The sequence below is a fragment of the Eschrichtius robustus genome, chromosome 16 (genome assembly GCF_028021215.1).
Source record: "Eschrichtius robustus isolate mEscRob2 chromosome 16, mEscRob2.pri, whole genome shotgun sequence".
NCBI classification, from domain to species: domain Eukaryota; kingdom Metazoa; phylum Chordata; class Mammalia; order Artiodactyla; family Eschrichtiidae; genus Eschrichtius; species Eschrichtius robustus.
This window is the reverse complement of record NC_090839.1, coordinates 54,061,930-54,079,086: the sequence shown is the minus strand read 5'-3', so window position 1 is coordinate 54,079,086 and position 17,157 is coordinate 54,061,930. Positions and strand designations below refer to the sequence as shown.

Below are 17,157 nucleotides of genomic sequence, written 5' to 3'. Positions count from 1 at the left end.
TTAGGTCATTAGATGTCATGTAAGATAAATTACCCCCGAAACTGCTGACTTCGAAACCACCTCATTCAAGGAACGGTCACTAAGGGTGGACAGTATCCCAGGTGCTGGTGGGGTACAGGGGTGAGCAAGCTGAGCCTGGCCCCTGCCCAGTGGGGCTCCCTGCCCCGTAGGCCCGTCTCCAACAAGTCTCTCGCACTCATAAGCACTGTGGGCTGCTTGTTCTGTGTGCCAGATGCTCTGTTCAGTAGTTTACATTACCACGATGACCACACTACTTACTGTTCAGAGATAGTAGATAATTGTCCAGGGCACGTGGACTAGTTAGTAAATGGCAGAGCTGCTTAAACTATGTCTATTTGACTATAAAGTCCACAATCACAAAAAAATGGAGAATCTCAGTGTCCTTCAGTGGGGAATTCAGTAAATATGTCACCTTGGAATACTGTACAAAATGTGATCATAGGTCTCTGCAAGACTTCTCTTTTGTTAATTTAATTTAATATTACTTTATTTACTTTTCCACTTTATTACCAATCCCACTCTCATTCCCTTCCACCCTCATAGGCACCTCCTCTGTCTCATATGTTTGACATATAAGTGTTTTGGTATGTATTGAATCCTTGTAGAACATGTAATGTTATTTTATATATGTAAATGTTTTAAATTTGCATCAATGTTGTTGTGCTATACCTCCTGTTCTGCTTACATTTTAACTCCTTTTTTCCCACAGTGTTATTACTTATGTTTTAAAAGATATATCCATGTTGTTATGTGTATATTTAGTTTAGTGTTTTCAATGTTGAATATGCATCTATCATCTTTTATTTGTACATTCTACTAGGGATGAATGTATAGCTTGTCTTAATTTCCCACAACCACAGACAATGCTGCAGTGAACATTTGTGTACAGGTCTCTTTATGGACCTGCATGAGCCTCTACTGTATGCACATATGTGTACACACACACACACACACACACACACACACACACACGATTGAGAATGCTGGGGAATAGGGATATATATACATAAGCACTACCAGACTCTTTCAAAGGGTTGTAGCAGTATACCACTCCCAACAGCTATAAATGAAGGGTTCTGATTCCGCAGCCCCCTGCCCCAACCTAGTTAACACCTACTACAATCAAATTTTCTAATTTACGCTAATCTGATGGGTATAAAATGGTATCTCAGATTAATTTGATTTTAATTTAAAGTGATTACTAGTGAGATTGGACATTTTTAAAATTTATTTATTTATTTATTTATTTTTGGCTGCATTGGGTCTTCGTTGCTGCGTGTGGTCTTTTCTCTAGTTGCAGCGAGCAGGGGCTACTCTTCGTTGCGGTGCGTGGGCTTCTCATTTCGGTGGCTTCTCTTGTTGTGGAGCATGGGCTCTAGGCGCATGGGCTTCACTAGTTGTGGCACGCAAGCTCAGTAGTTGTGGCGGCTTGTGCACTCTAGAGCTCAGGCTCAGTAGTTGTGCTGCATGGGCTTAGTTGCTCCGCGGCATGTAGGATCTTCCCAGACCAGGGCTTGAACCCGTATCTCCTGCATTGGCAGGCAGATTCTTAACCACTGCGCCACCAGGGAAGCCCGAGATTGGACATTTTTTAATAAATGTGTTGGCTATTTTTATTTCTCCTTCTATAAACTGCCTTTTCATATCCTCTGCCCATTTTTATTTTAGTTTTTCTGTGGTTTTCTGATTTGCAGTAGATCCTAGAATAGTCTAGATAAATTTTGCTGGGTATATACACTGTAAATATTTCCCCCTAGTTTAGTCTATGCTAACCTCTGAACAGAAATCCTAGATTTTTATATAATCCAATAATACATTATCTGCCTTAAAGTTGATTTGTGCATTTAAGATTTTTAAGAAGTTCTTCCCAATCCCAAATTTACAAATATATTTCATTTCAATTTCTTCATATAGTTTTATCTTTCATATGTAAGTTTTTAATTCTCTGGAGTTCATTATTGTATATGGTATGAAGTAGTGATCCAAATTAATTATTTTATAAGAAAATAGGCGGTTTATTTTTCCTTCACAAAAAGCAAGTTCAGAAATAGACAATCAGGGACTTCTCTGGTGGTCCAGTGGTTAAGAATCCACCTCCCAATGCAGGGGACACAGGTTCGATCCCTGGTCGGGAAACTAAGATCCCACAGGCCGAGGGGTAACTAAGCCCGAGTGCTCTAGAGCCTGCGCACCAAAACTAGAGAGAAGCCCATGCACAGCAACAAAGATCCCACATGCCGCAACTAAGACCTGACACAGCCAAATAGATAAATAAATAAAAAATAGACAATCAGGGTCTAGCATGGCAGCAGCTCAACAATCACCAGTGCAGGTTCCTTGTGCCTTTTTGTTCCACCATTCTTTTTTTTTTTTTTAAGACTTTTTTTGATGTGTACCATTTTTTAAAAATTAATTAAGTTAGTTATTTTTGGCTGTGTTGGGTCTTCATTGCTGTGCCCGAGCTTTCTCTAGTTGTAGCGAGCGGGGGCTACTCTTTGTTGCGGTGCACGGGCTTCTCACTGTCGTGGCTTCTCTAGTTGTGGAGCACGGGCTCTAGGCGCGTGGGCTTCAGTAGTTGTGGCATGCGGGCTCAGTAGCTGTGGCTCACAGGCTCTAGAGTGCAGACTCAGTAGTTGTGGTGCATGGGCTCAATTGCCCCTTGGCATGTGGGATCTTCCCAGACCAGGGCTCAAACCCGTGTCCCCTGCATTGGCAGGCAGATTCTTAACCACTGCGCCACCAGGGAAGCCCTATATGGACCATTTTATAAGTCTTCATTGAATTTATTATGTTTTATGTTTTGGCTTTTTGGCCACAAGGCAGGTGGGACCTCAGCTCCCTAACCAGGGATCGAACCTGCATCCCCTGAATTGGAAGGCGAAGTCTTAACCACTGGACTGCCAGGGAAGTCCCTGTTCCACCATTCTTTTTTTTTTTTTTTTAAAGAAAGTTGCCCTATTATTTTTCAATTTTTAAAAATTATTTAGTTACTTATTATTTATTTTTGGCTGCGCCAGGTCTTAGTTGCAGCACCAGGATCTTTGTTGCAGCATGCGGGATCTTTTAGTTGCGGCATATGGACTTCTCAGTTGCAGCATGCATGCGGGACCTAGTTCCCCGATCAGGGATCGAACCCGGGCCCCCTGCATTAGGAGCGCGGAGTCTTACCCACTGGACTACCAGGGAATTCCCCCTGTTCCACCATTCTTAACAGTGGCGTCTATCCTCAAGGCCACCTGTGGTCTAAGATGGTGGTAGGTGCTCTAGCCACATGTCCACATTCCTGCACGGAAGGTGGAAGGAGATGTTTGCACCTAGTTTAGGAAGCTATCCTAGAAGTCCCACCAAATATCTTCCCCATACATCTCATGGATGAGGATTCAGTTATATAACTACACCTAATTGCATAGGAGGCTGTAAAATGTAGTTTTTAGCTAGTCACAATTATTATATCACATCACATCACATCATGTCAGGCAGCCCCCATAATACAATGTTGTATTAGTAAGAAAGAAATGGAGAGGAGGTATTGAGCAGCCAAGCAATAGTCCCTGCCCCAAGAAGAATGATTAACTTCTTTTGAAATAGACTTCTGTATTGTTTGGCTAAATACAATAAGAATGTATTTCTTTACAATTAGAAAAATCCAATTAGGGAAAGTTTTGAGTGTCTTTTAAATTTTTATTGAGATAAAATTCACATAACAAAATTCATAATTTTAACCATTTAAAATGTTCAATCCTGTGGTTTTTAGTATATTCACAAGGTTGTTCAATCATTACCTCTGTCTACTTCCAAAATATTTTCATCATCCCCAAAGAAAACCCTCTACCCATTTAGTAGTTACTCCTCATTCTCCCTTGCCCCATCCTCTGACAACCACTAATCTCCTTTCTGTCTCTGTGGATTTCCCTATTCCAGATATTTCATATATATGGAATCATATGTGACCTTTGGGGCCTGACTTCCTTTTCTTAGCATAATGTTTTCAAGCTTCATCCCCGTTAAATTTAGTACAACTTAGTTGTACTAAATTCTTTTTTATGAATTGATAATATCCCATTATATGGATATACTACATTTTGTTCCTCCATTCATCAGCTGATGAACACTTGGGTGGTTTAAACCTTTTGGCTATTGTGAACAATGTTCCTATGAACATTCACTTGCAAGTTTTTGTTTGAAAGCATGTTTTCAATTCTTTCAAGGATATATGTAGGAGTGGAATTATTGGTTCATATCGTAATTCTATGTTTAACTTTTTGAGGAACTGCCAAACTGTTTTCCACAGAGGCTGTATCATTTTATATTCCCACCAGCAACGTAGAGGGTTCCAATTTTTCTACATCTTTACCAATTATTGTTGTCCCTTTTAAAAAGCATTATAGCAATCCTAGGGGGTGAGATGTATGTCTCTTTGTGGTTTTGATTTACGTTTCCCCAATGACTAGTGATGTTGAGCATCATTTCATGTGCAATTGAATTGTCTTTTCACTTTTTTAATAGTGCCCTTTGAAATACAAAAGTTGTTTATTTTGATGAGTCCAGTTTACCTATATTTTCTTTTTTGCTTTTGTTTCTGGTGTCATATCTAAGAATCCACTGCCAAATCCAAGGTCATGAAGATTTACCCATATGTTTTCTTTTAAGAGGTATACTTTTAGCTCTTACATTTAGGTCTTTTATTCATTTTGAGTTAATTTTTGTATATAGTGTGAGGTAAGGCTGCAAATTGATTCTTTTGCATGTCCATACCCATTTTTCTCAGTACCATTTGTTGACAGTACTATTCTTTCCACATTGAATGGTCTTACCATTCTTGTCAAAAATCAATTGACCATAGATGTATGGGTTTATTCCTGGACTCTCAGTTCTATTCAGCTGATCTATATATCTATCTCTGTGGGGTTTAAAAAACATTTTATTTATTTATTTATTTATTTATTTATTTATTTATTGCTGTACTGAGTCCTAGCTGCGGCACGCGGGATCCTCACTTCGGCATGTTTAGTTGAGGCATGCAGGATCCTTTTAGTTGCAGCATGCAAACTCGTGTTTGTGGCATGCAAACTCGTAGTTGTGGCATGCATGTGGGATCTAGTTCCCCAACCAGGGATCAAACCCGGGGTCTCCTGCATTGGGAGTGCGGATTCCTTCTCACTGGACCACCAAGGAAGTCCTATCTCCGTGTTTTGATTACTATATCTTTGAAGAAATTTTTGAAACTGGGAAATGTGAGTTCCCCAACTTTGTTCTTCTATTTCAAGATTGTTTTGGCTATTCAGGGTTTGCAATTCCATATTAATTTTAGTATCGGCTTTTCCATTTCTGTAAAGGACACATTTGGAACTTTGACAGGGATTGCATTGAATCTGTAGATCCCTTTGGAAAGTATGGCCATCTTAACAATATTAACTCTTCCAATCTACGAACATGGGATGTCTTTCTATTCATTTTGGTCTTCTTTAATTTCTTTCAGCAATGTTTTATACTTGTTTGTATACAAGTATTGTATCTTCTTGGTCAAATTCATTCCTAAATATTTTATTCTTTTTGATAATATTATAAATGAAATTGTTTTCTTAAATTTCCTTTTCAAATTGTTCCTTGCTAATATATAGAACCACAGATGATTTTTATGTCTTGATATTGAACTGTGCAACTTGGCTGAATTTATCAACTCTAATACTTGGGTATTTGTTGATTCGTTATGATTTTCTATATATAAGATCATCTCACCTGTGAATAGAGATTTTTTTAATCTTCCTTTCCAATTTGCATGTCTTTTATTTATTTTTATTGCCTAATTGCTCTGTCTAGAACTTCCAGTAAAATGTTGAATTGAAGTGATCAAAGCGAGCATCCTCTCATCTTATTCTTGATCTTAGGGGGAATGCTTTCAGTCTTCCATCATTAAGTCATTAAGTCTTCCACCATTAAGTCATTAAGTCTTCCACGATCTTAGCTGTGGGTTTTTTAATAAATGCCCCTTACCATGTTGAGGAAGTACCTTTCTACTCCTAGCCTGATGAGTGTTTTTTTAATCAGAAAGGATGTAAGATTTTGTCAAAGGTTTTTCTGCATCAATTGAGATGATCATTTGATTTTGGTCCTTTATTCCACTAATGTGCTATATTACATTGACTGATTTTCACATACTAAACCACTAATTTTTTCCTGGAATAAATTCCACTGGTCATGATGTATAATCATTTTAATAAGCTGCTGAATTCAGTTTGCTGGTATTTTGTTGAGGATTTTTACATCTACATTCATATGGCATATTAATCTGTAGTCTTGTGATGTCTTTGTCTGGTTTTGTTGTCACAGGAGTGCTGACCTCATAGAATGAGTTCAGAAGAAGTTCTTCCTCTTCTATTTTTGGAATAGGCTGAGAAGGTTTGGTGTTAATTTTTCTTTAACTGTTTGGTAGAGTTTACCAGTGAAGTCATTGGGTCCTGTTTTTTTGTTTCTTAGGAGGTTTTTGACTACTGGTTAATTCTTTTTACATGTTATAGGTCTATTTACATTTCTATTTCTTCTTGAGTCAGTTTTTACAGTTTTGTGTTTCTAACAATTTTTCCATTTCATCTAGGTTACTAATTTGTTGGTGTACAGTGGATCATAGTATTCTCTTATAATCCTTTTCATTTCTATAAAAGCAGTAGGAATGTCCTCACTTTCACTTCTGATTTTAGTAATTTGTGATTTCTCTCTTTCTCTCTTGGTCAGTTCAGCTAAGTTTTGTCAATATTTTTAATCTTTTCAAAGAACCAGTTTTGGTGTGTTTGATTCTCTATTGTTTTTCTATTCTCTATTTCATTCCATTTCATTTCTCTATTTCTATTCCCTATTCCATTCTAATCTTAATTATTTCCTTCCTTTGGCTGCTGTTGCATTTAATTTGCTCTTTCCTTAAAACAGAAAGTTATTGCTTTGAGATATTTCTTCTTTTTTAATATAGGTATTTATAGCCATAAATTTCCCTTTGAGTATTACTATTGCTGCATCCCTTAAGTTTTGATATGTTGTATTTTTGTCTTCATTCATCTCAAAATATTTCATAATTTCCCTTATGATGTCTTCTTTGACCTACTGGTCATTTAAGAGTGTGTTAATTAATTTCTCGTATTTGTGAATTTGCCAGTTTTCTTTTTGTTGTTTATTTCTAGTTTTATTCCATGCAGTCAGAGAAGATACCTTATATGATTTGAATCTTTTAAAATTTACTAAGTCTTATTTCATTGCCTACTATATGGTCTATCCTGGAGAATGTTCATGTGCACTTGAGAAGAATGTGTACTGTTGTTGGGCAGGGTGTTCTATATATAACTGTTACATCTACCTGGTTTATAATGTTGTTGAAGAACTCAGTTTGTTTTTTTGATCTTCTGTCTAGCTGTTCTATGTATTATTAAAAGTAAGGTTTTGGGGCTTCCCTGGTGGTGCAGTGGTTAGGAATCCGCCCGCCAGTGCAGGGGACATGGGTTTGAGCCCTGGTCCAGGAAGATCCCACATGCCGCAGAGCAATTAAGCCCATGTGCCACAACTACTGGGTCTGCGCTCTGGAGACTGTGAGCCACAACTACTGAGCCCATGTGCCACAACTACTGAAGCCCACGTGCCTAGAGCCCGTGCTCCACAGCAAGAGAAGCCACTGCAATGAGACGCCTGCGCACCGCAACGAAGAGTAGCCCCTGCTTGCCACAACTAGAGAAAGCCCGCGCGCAGCAACAAAGACCCAACACAGCCATAAATAAACAAACAAACAAACAAACAAACTGTAAAATGGCTGAAGGACTCAAAGGGACATTTCTCTAAAGAAGATAAATGGTCAACAAGCACATGAAAACATGCTCAACATCATTAGTCACTGGGGAAATGCAGACCAAAAACATAATTAAATACCACTTTATACTCATTTAGATGGCTATAATAATAATACAAATAGAAAAATAGCTAGTGTTAGCAAGAAGGTAGAAAAAAGGAACCCCTGAACATGTCTGGTGAGAATGCACAGGCATACTTTGGAGGTACTGAGGGTTCAGTTCCAGACCACTGCAACAAAGCAAACACTGTGGGAATTCCCTGGCAGTCCAGCGGTTAAGACTCTGTGGTCTCACAGCTGAGGGCCTGGGAACTAAGATCCCACAAGGCGCACAGTGCAGCCAAAAAACAAAAAAAGCAAACGTCGCAATAAAGTGACACTTTTTTTGTTTTGTTTTCCCAGAGCATATAAAAGTTATAGTTATACTATACTGCAATTGATTAAGTATGCAATAGCATTATGTCTACATAATGCCAAAACTGTTTCAATAGTAACATGAAAAATCACTGATCACAGATCACCATAACAAATATAATAATGAAAAAGTTTGAAATATTGTGAGAATTATCAAAATGTGACACAGAGACAAAAAGTGAGAAAATGCTGTTGGAATAATGGTGCTGCTAGACTTGCTGACGCAGGGTTGCCACAAACATTCAATTTGTAAAAATACATTATCTGTAAAGACAATAAAAGTGCACTAAAATGAGGTATGCCTATAAAATATTTCAGGCCCGATAGGTAAGTCTGTTCCTCAAAAATTAAACATAAAACTACCATATGACCCCACAGTACCACTTCTGGGTATACTGTATGCCAACAGAGCTGAAAACAGGTACTCAAAACAAATACTTGTACTTGCATGAATGCAACAGGGCTATCACAATAGCCAAAAAGTAGAAACAACTTAAATGTCCATCAACAGATGAATGTATAAACAAATTGTAATGAATCAATAATACTGAATATTATTCAGCCAAAAAAGGAATGAAGTGCTGATTGAAACATGCTGCAACGTGGGTCAACTTAAAAAGCATTACACTAGTGAAAGAAAGTCAGGCCCAACATGTCACATACTGTAAGATTCCATTTATATTAAATATTCAGATTAGATAAATCCAGACGGACAAAAAGTAAGTTTGTGATTTGCCAGGCACTATAGGAAAACAAGAATGAGGAGTAACTGCCTAGTGGATATGGGACTTTCTTTGGGTGTGATGAAAATATTTTGGAACTAGATAGAAGTAGTAGTTGCACAAAATTATGAATGTACTAAATGCCACTCAATTGTTCACTTTAAAATGGTTAATTCTGTTTTATGTGATTGTAACCTCATTAAATATTTGCCTATTTAAAATCAACCTGCCATATTTATGTGGGTCAATTTCTGGACTCTTTATTCTCTGCCATTGATCTGTGTGTCTATCCCTTTACCAACATCACACTCTTTTGATTAACATAGCTTTAGAGAAAGTCTTATAATCAAGTAATGTGATTTCTTCAATTTTTTTCTTATTTTTCAAAACTGTTTAGGCTATTCTAGTTCTTTTATCTTTCCACATTGCATTAAAACTATTGATCAATCAGGGGAGAACTGACATTTTTACTACTTTGAATCTTTCTAATTTATGAACATGGTATGTCTTTCCATTTATTTAGGACATCTTTGACTTATTTCACCAGTGATTTATAGTTCTCAGCACACACAACCTCTACATGATTTGTTAGATTTATAACTATTTCTTTTTTTGAAGCTATTGTAAATTACATTGTTTCCAATGTACAGAAATAGAATTTGTTTTGTTTATTGACCTTGCATCTTGTGATCTTACTAAATTAACTTATTTTAGAGATTTTGGCAGGGTCTTAGAATTTTCTACATTGACACTCATGTCATCAGTGTACAGAACAATTTTGTTTTTCCTTTTCAATCTAGATGTTTTTTATTTCCCTTTCTTTCATTATTGCACTGGTAAAATCTTCCAGTACAACACTAAACACGAGTGGCAGGACTGGGTATTCTTGTCTTGTTGCTTATCTCAGAGGGAAAGCATTCAATCTTTGATAACTAAGTATGATATAAGCTATAGAGTTTTTTTAATAGATGCTCTTTTACTGGTTGAAGAAGTTCCATTCTATTCCTAGTTTCCTGGGAGTTTTTGTCATAAGTAAATGTTGTATTTTGCCTCCATCTTCACCACAGTGCTCACTTCCAGGTTTCCAGTTGTGCTGAGCTGAGGTAAAGGGATATCAGAGAACATAAACTGTAAACTCACCATCAGTTCAGTGGTACTTTGAACTCTGGTGTTCTTCTCCAAATCACCAACTGCTATTAATGCTTTGACGTTCTCAAATAGCTGCTCCATACATTCTATCCAGGTTTTAGAGTTGTTTTCTATGTGAGAGAAAAGGTGAAGCATGCTTACTTCATCTTATCCAGAGCTGGAACCCCAATACTTAGTTTTTCTTGTGCCTTTCCAACAGCTATACATTTTCTTTCTTTTCCTGTATTACTGGTTCTCCACTCTGATACCTAATCCCTGCCTCCACCGAGGTCTTCCCAAATTATTTTACTTCTTTTCAAAGGCTTTACTTAATCTTTTTTCTTGTCCACAATCTTCTTCCCTGTCCCACCGGCTACTATTAGTTACCTGGAAGCCAACTTGTCACCCTCTGCTTTAGTCCCTTCTTAGTCAGGTTTTTAAAATTGAGATATAAGACACATATCATAAAATTCACCATTTTGAAATATTTAATTCAGTAGTTTTATTACCATACTTACATTTCATCATCACTATTTAATTCCAGAACATTTTCATCACCCCAGAAGAAACCCTGTATCTTTAGCAGTCAACCTCCACCCCCTGCAGTTTCCAGTCCCTGGAAACCACTAATCCACTTTCTGTCTCTATAGATTTGTCTGTTCTGGATATTTCATACAACATGTGACCTTTTGTGTCTGACTCCTTTCACTTAGAATGTTTTCAACGTTCATATATGTCGTAGCATATATCAGAATTTCCTTTCCTTTTATTGCTAAACAACATTCTATTGTATGGATATACCACATTTTATTTATCCATTTATTAGTTGATGGACGTTTGGGTTGTTTCTAGTTTGGGGCTATTGTGAATAATGCTGCTATGTACATTCATATAGTAGTTTTTTGTGGACACAAGTTTTCTATTCTCTTGGGTCTATATGTAGCAGTGGAATTGCTGGGACTAATGGTAATTCGATGTTTAACTTTTGAAGTTAGTGCCAATGTGTTTTCTACAGTGGCTGAACAATTTAAATTCCCACCAGCAGTGTATGAGGGTTCTAATTTCTCCACATCCTCAATAACACGTTCTTATCTATTATCCACATGCTAGTGGATAGTATCTCATTGTGGTTTTGATTTTCATTTCCATGATGGCTAATGATGTTGAGTGCCTTTTTATGTGCTGACTGGTCATTTGTATATCTTATTGTGAGAAATGCCTATTCAAATCCTTTGCCCTTTTCAATATTAAATTCTCTACTACTGAGTTTCTTTCATGTAGTGTTAAATAATGCTGCTTGAGATGAAGTTTCTGAGCACTTGGGGATTGATGGTTGTGAAAAGTTGAGACATAGACCAAAAAAAAAACAAAAAACAAAAAACAAACAAACCCTTTTAGCAAGTAGAATTGCTTATATACTAAAGTGCCTAAATTTTCGTAGGTGTTTTCTTTGTGTCTGAATGTATCTAGACTTCTTGTCTCTGCCTTTAATGCTCTAATCATGTCATTCATAAGAATTTTAAAATTTAAAATAAAAGTATCAAAGATACTCTTCAAATGTGAATGCTAAAGTCCACTCTCAAAAAAGTAGAGCGTCTAAGTCAATTCAATCACATCTATTTTTTAAATTAATATTAAGGTATGTAAGACAGTAGAGTTGTGTTTTTCCTATTCTATTTTGGGGAAGCTGCAGTTGGTCTTGAAGATAAGGCAGAGTGAGAAACTGACCATGGAAGGCCAATCTGCCAAACAAATGAATGATACAAATATTATACAAATTGTTTAAACCATGTAAAGAAACCCAGAAAATGCCCACTTTATCCCCAACCTAGCATTCTTTAGAAGCAAAAACACAAAACCAAAAATACTTGTGAACATAAAATCCCAGCACCTAAAACAATGCCTGGCATGCAGAAAGTGCGCAATAAACATTTGCCCAACGTTGAATGAATACATGAACATTCACAGTGCATATTGCTCCAAAAGTTCTAGGGAGCAAACATCCACAGGCAGAAATAGAACCAGTTTTTGGCAGCAGGTTAATGTGTCAATTTGGGAACTGCAGGTGATAAACACTAGTTTATGGCACCAGGAATACTGGTTACAAGTAACACTTGGTTTGTTAAGTCGATTTTTATAAATGTTAAACTACAGCAAGTATTAATTGGTCATAAAATGATCTTTCAAAGCATTTTGCACCACACTTCTTGACTATTAGAGCACTGGGTGTTGAAGTACAGAGTAACTACTTTAGAATAACTCCAGAAAGAGAATCAAGGGAAGGAGTGGACACCAACCAAGGAAGAGGAGAGAAAATTCCTCATGAAGAGGAAGTATGGTGCCAAATGGGGAAGGAAATAGAAAAGGAGTATTAAATTTCCACATCATTTTTCATCTTAGTGGTTACCAATATGCTATAGTTAAATGCTAATAAAAAGAAATACCAGGACTTCCCTGGCGTCACAGTGGTTAAGAACCCGCCTGCCAATGCAGGGTACACGGGTTTGAGCCCTGCTCTGGGAAGATCCCACATGCCGTGGAGTAACTAAGCCCCTGCACCACAACTACTGAGCCTGTGCTCTAGAGCCTGCGAGCCACAACTACTGAGCCTGTGTGCCACAACTACTGAAGCCCACGCGCCTAGAACCCGTGCCTGGCAGCAAGAGAAGCCACTGCAATGAGAAGCCCGCCCACTGCAACGAAGAGTAGTCCCCGCTCGCTGCAACTAGAGAAAGCCTGCATGCAGCAACGAAGACCCAACGCAGCCAAAAATAAATAAATGAAATAATAATAAAAATAAATAAAATGATAAAAATAAACAAAATAAAATAAATTTGTTTAAAAGAAAAAGAAAGAAATACCATCAAGTAGGAATGGTTAGAAGATGGCTCAGGATTAGGCATATGATTAGAGGGAATTATAACAAATTCTAATGTTTTTAGTATTCATTTACACATAATTTCAATTAAAAAAAAAAGAGAAAAACAAAGTAGGTAAATGAGGGCCACTTTGAGCTCCAGGGGAAATGTCCTATATGAACATGTTAGAGAGTAATTACTATTATTATTTTGTTCTTTAGTGGCTTCCAGGAAACCAACAATTAACTGTTGCCACTGAACTCTTAATGAGCGAATCACTCTGGGGCGTGTTAAAAGTTAGCAGTCCATCATGCAGTTTCAACTTACTAATAAATTGCTCTTGTGATCATTACAGGCATCTAGTATTCCTTCTGGAGCACCCTCATTATTATTTTTTTAACATCTTTATTGGAGTATAATTGCTTTACAATGGTGTGTTAGTTTCTGCTGTAAAACAAAGTGAATCAGCTATACATATACATATATCCCCATATCTCCTCCCTCTTGCGTCTCCCTCCCACCCTCCCTATCCCACCCCTCTAGGTGGACACAAAGCACCGAGCTGATCTCCCTGTGCTACACGGCTGCTTCCCACTAGCTATCTATTTTACATTTGGTAGTGTATATATGTCCATGCCACTCTCTCACTTCGTCCCAGCTTACCCTTCCCTCTCCCCGTGTCCTCAAGTCCATCCTCTATGTCTGTGTCTTTATTCCTGTCCTGCCCCTAGGTTCTTCAGAACCTTTTTTTTTTTTTTAGATTCCATATATATGTGTTAGCGTACGGTATTTGTTTTTCTCTTTCTGACTTACTTCACTCTGTATGACAGTCTCTAGGTCCATCCACCTCACTACAAATAACTCAATTTCATTTCTTGGAGCACCCTCATTATGAAGCATTCAGGTTGCCTGCTGTTCTCATAAATGAATACCCCCTGGCGGGGGGTGGGGAGATCAAGAGGGTCCTCTTACAAAGTCATCCTGAGAAGTTGTTGGTCAAGTTCTGGTTGCCATTTGAGGGAGGGAAAGGCAGCTCCCACATTCTCAATTAAGCTTGCCTCTTGTGGGAGAGAAGGCTTCTGTTGAGTGGGAATTTTTTCTCAAAGACAGATTAGGGTATGATTGTCAAGATGTATTTCTCTTTTAAATGGAACTATTTATGCATGAAATGCCATAACGTCTGAGATTTGCTTTAAAATACTCCAAAAGAAACAAAATAAAAACAAAAACTGGAGAGGTTAAATGAAACAAAATAGGTAAAATGTTGATAATTGTTGACGCCTACATAGGGTTCATTACATTATTATTCTCTACTCACTCTTAGAAACCGGGGTCAGAAACCTCACAGGTCTCCAAATTGAATCAGGGTTGTTAGGAAGGAGGAAAGGAAAAACGGATGCTAAGAGGCAACCAACAAATGTCTACTACACGCCTCACCTGTAAAACTTCCAGTATAATAGAATAGAGGACATTGAATGATAGCTTCTAAAACTGTAACATAGATAGTTGTGAAGCTATAATCAGAGATCAGGGACCTGGACAGTCCGTAGAGATGAAAGGTTACCTTAATGAAAGAACACGCAGTGTCTGGAGTGGATGGGAACAGTGGTGAGGAATTCTATGAAGCAAACATTACCCTAATACCAAAAACCAAAATAAAGACATTACTAATATCTCTCATGAACATAGATTCCAAACGCCTCAACAAAATATTAACAAATCAAATTCAACAATGTATAATAAGAGTTATACAGTGGGATTTATTCCAGGAATGCAAGACTGGTTCAATATTCAAAAATTAATTAATGTCAGGACTTCCCTGGTGGCGCAGTGGATACGAATCCGCCTGCCGGTGCAGGGGATGCGGGTTCGAGCCCTGGTCCGGGAAGATCCCACATGCCGCGGAGCAACTGAGCCTGTGCGCCACAACTACTGAGCCTGCACTCTGGAGCCCGCTAGCCACAACTACTAAAGCCCGCGCGCCTAGAGCCTGTGCTCTACAACAAGAGAAGCACGCGCACTGCAACAGAATAGCCCCTGCTTGCCGCAACTAGAGAAAGCCTGCACACAGCAACGAAGACCCAACGAAGCCAAAAGTAATTAATTAATTAAGAACTTATACAAAATTAATTAACGTAATCCATCACATCAACAGGCTAAAGAATAAAAATCAATACTGTCAAGATGGTAATTCTTCCCAACTTGATCTATAGATTCAATGGAATCCCAATAAAAATCCCAGCAAGGGCTTCCCTGGTGGCACAGTGGTTAAGAATCCGCCTGCCAATGCAGGGAACACGGGTTTGAGCTCTGGTCTGGGAGGATCCCACATGCCGCAGAGCAACTAAGCCCGTGTGCCACAACTACTGAGCCTGCACTCTAGAGCCCATGAGACACAACTACTGAGCCTACGTGCCACAACTACTGAAGCCTGCACGCCCTAGAGCCCGTGCTCCGCAACAAGAGAAGCCACCGCAATGAGAAGCCCGTGCACTGCAACGAACAGTAGCCCCTGCTCGTTGCAACTAGAGAAAGCCCGCACACAGCAATGAAGACCCAACGCAGCCAAAAATAAATAAATAAAATAAATTTATTTTTTAAAAAATCCTAGCGAGTTATTTTCTGGATATTGACAAATTGATTTTTAAATATATATGGAGAGGCACAAGACCCAGAATATCCACCATGATATTGAAGGAGAAGAAAAAAGCTAGAGGACTGACATTACTCAACACTGACTTACTGTAAAGCTACAATAATCAAGACAGTATGGTGTAGGTGAAAGGACAAATAGATCAATGGAACAGAATAGAGAGCCCAGAAATAGACCGACATAAATATGGACAACTGACTGTTGACAAAAGGGCAAAGGCAATAAAATGGAGGAAAGACAGTCTTTTTAACAAATGGTGCTAGAACAATTGGACATACACATGCAAAAAAAAAAAAAAAGAATCTAGATGCAGATTTTACACCCCTCACAAAAATAATTCAAAATGGATTCTAGATCTAAATGTAAACCAAAATAATAAAACTCCAGAAGATAAAACATAGGAGAAAACCTACATGACTTTGGGTTTGGTGATGACTTTATACAGTAGATACAACACTAAAGGCATGCTCCAGGAAAGAAATGATTGATAAGTTGGACTTCATTAAAATTAAAAACTTTTGCTTTGCAAAGACACTGTCAAAAGAATAAGACAAGCCATAGACCGGGAGAAAACATTTGCAAAATACTTATGTGATAAAGGAATTTTATATAACTTATGCAAAGAACTCTTAAAATTCAACAATAAGAAAATGATCAACTTGATTAAGAAAGGGGCAGAAGATATGAACAGACACTTCACCAAACAATGTACACAGATGGTAAAAAATCATATGAAGGGCTTCCCTGGTGGTGCAGTGGTTGAGAGTCTGCCTGCCAATGCAGGGGACACGGGTTCGAGCCCTGGTCTGGGAAGATCCCACATGCCGCGGAGCAACTAGGCCCGTGAGCCACAACTGCTGAGCCTGTGCGTCTAGAGCCTGTGCTCCGCAACAAGAGAGGCCGCGACAGTGAGAGGCCCGTGCACCGCGATGAAGAGTGGCCCCCGCTCGCCGCAGCTGGAGAAAGCCCTCGCACAGAAACAAACACCCAACACAGCCAAAAATAAATAATAATGAATTAATTAATTTTTTAAAAAAGGGGATAATTTAAAAAAAAAACCATATGAAAAGATGCTCCACATCATGTCATTAGGGAATTGTAAATTAAAGCAATGAGATACCACTATACAACTATCAGAATGGTGAAAATCCAAAAACACTGACAACTACATTATAAGAATATGGAAAAACAGAAACTCTCATTCATTGTTGATGGGAATGCAAAATGGCACAGCGTTTCCTGTTATTCTTCAGCAAATCCCAGACCACTCTGTGCCTGCAAATGGTTAGAGGACAGACTGTTTCCAGGTCCCAGATGGTGTACAGGACAAGAAGTAATTTGGGAGGGCATAGCACCCAGGTTAACTCCAAGGGATTAGCCAAAGAGAAAACAGGGTTCTTTCTGAGAAAAAGAGACCATACTTAAGAAGGGATTCCTGTCACTTGTGGAGACAGGTGAGAGATCATGATTTAGTTGAGTGATGATACTTCCTGAGATATCCGTGCCCTGGTCTCTCCTTTTCCTCCTTCTAAG

At 38.2% G+C, this 17,157-nt stretch overlaps 1 pseudogene; it reads right to left on the bottom strand.

Moving 5' to 3' along the window:
• Positions 1-17,157, bottom strand: part of LOC137750406 (zinc finger protein 75D-like) — a 39,178-nt pseudogene that overhangs the window by 4,772 nt on the left and 17,249 nt on the right.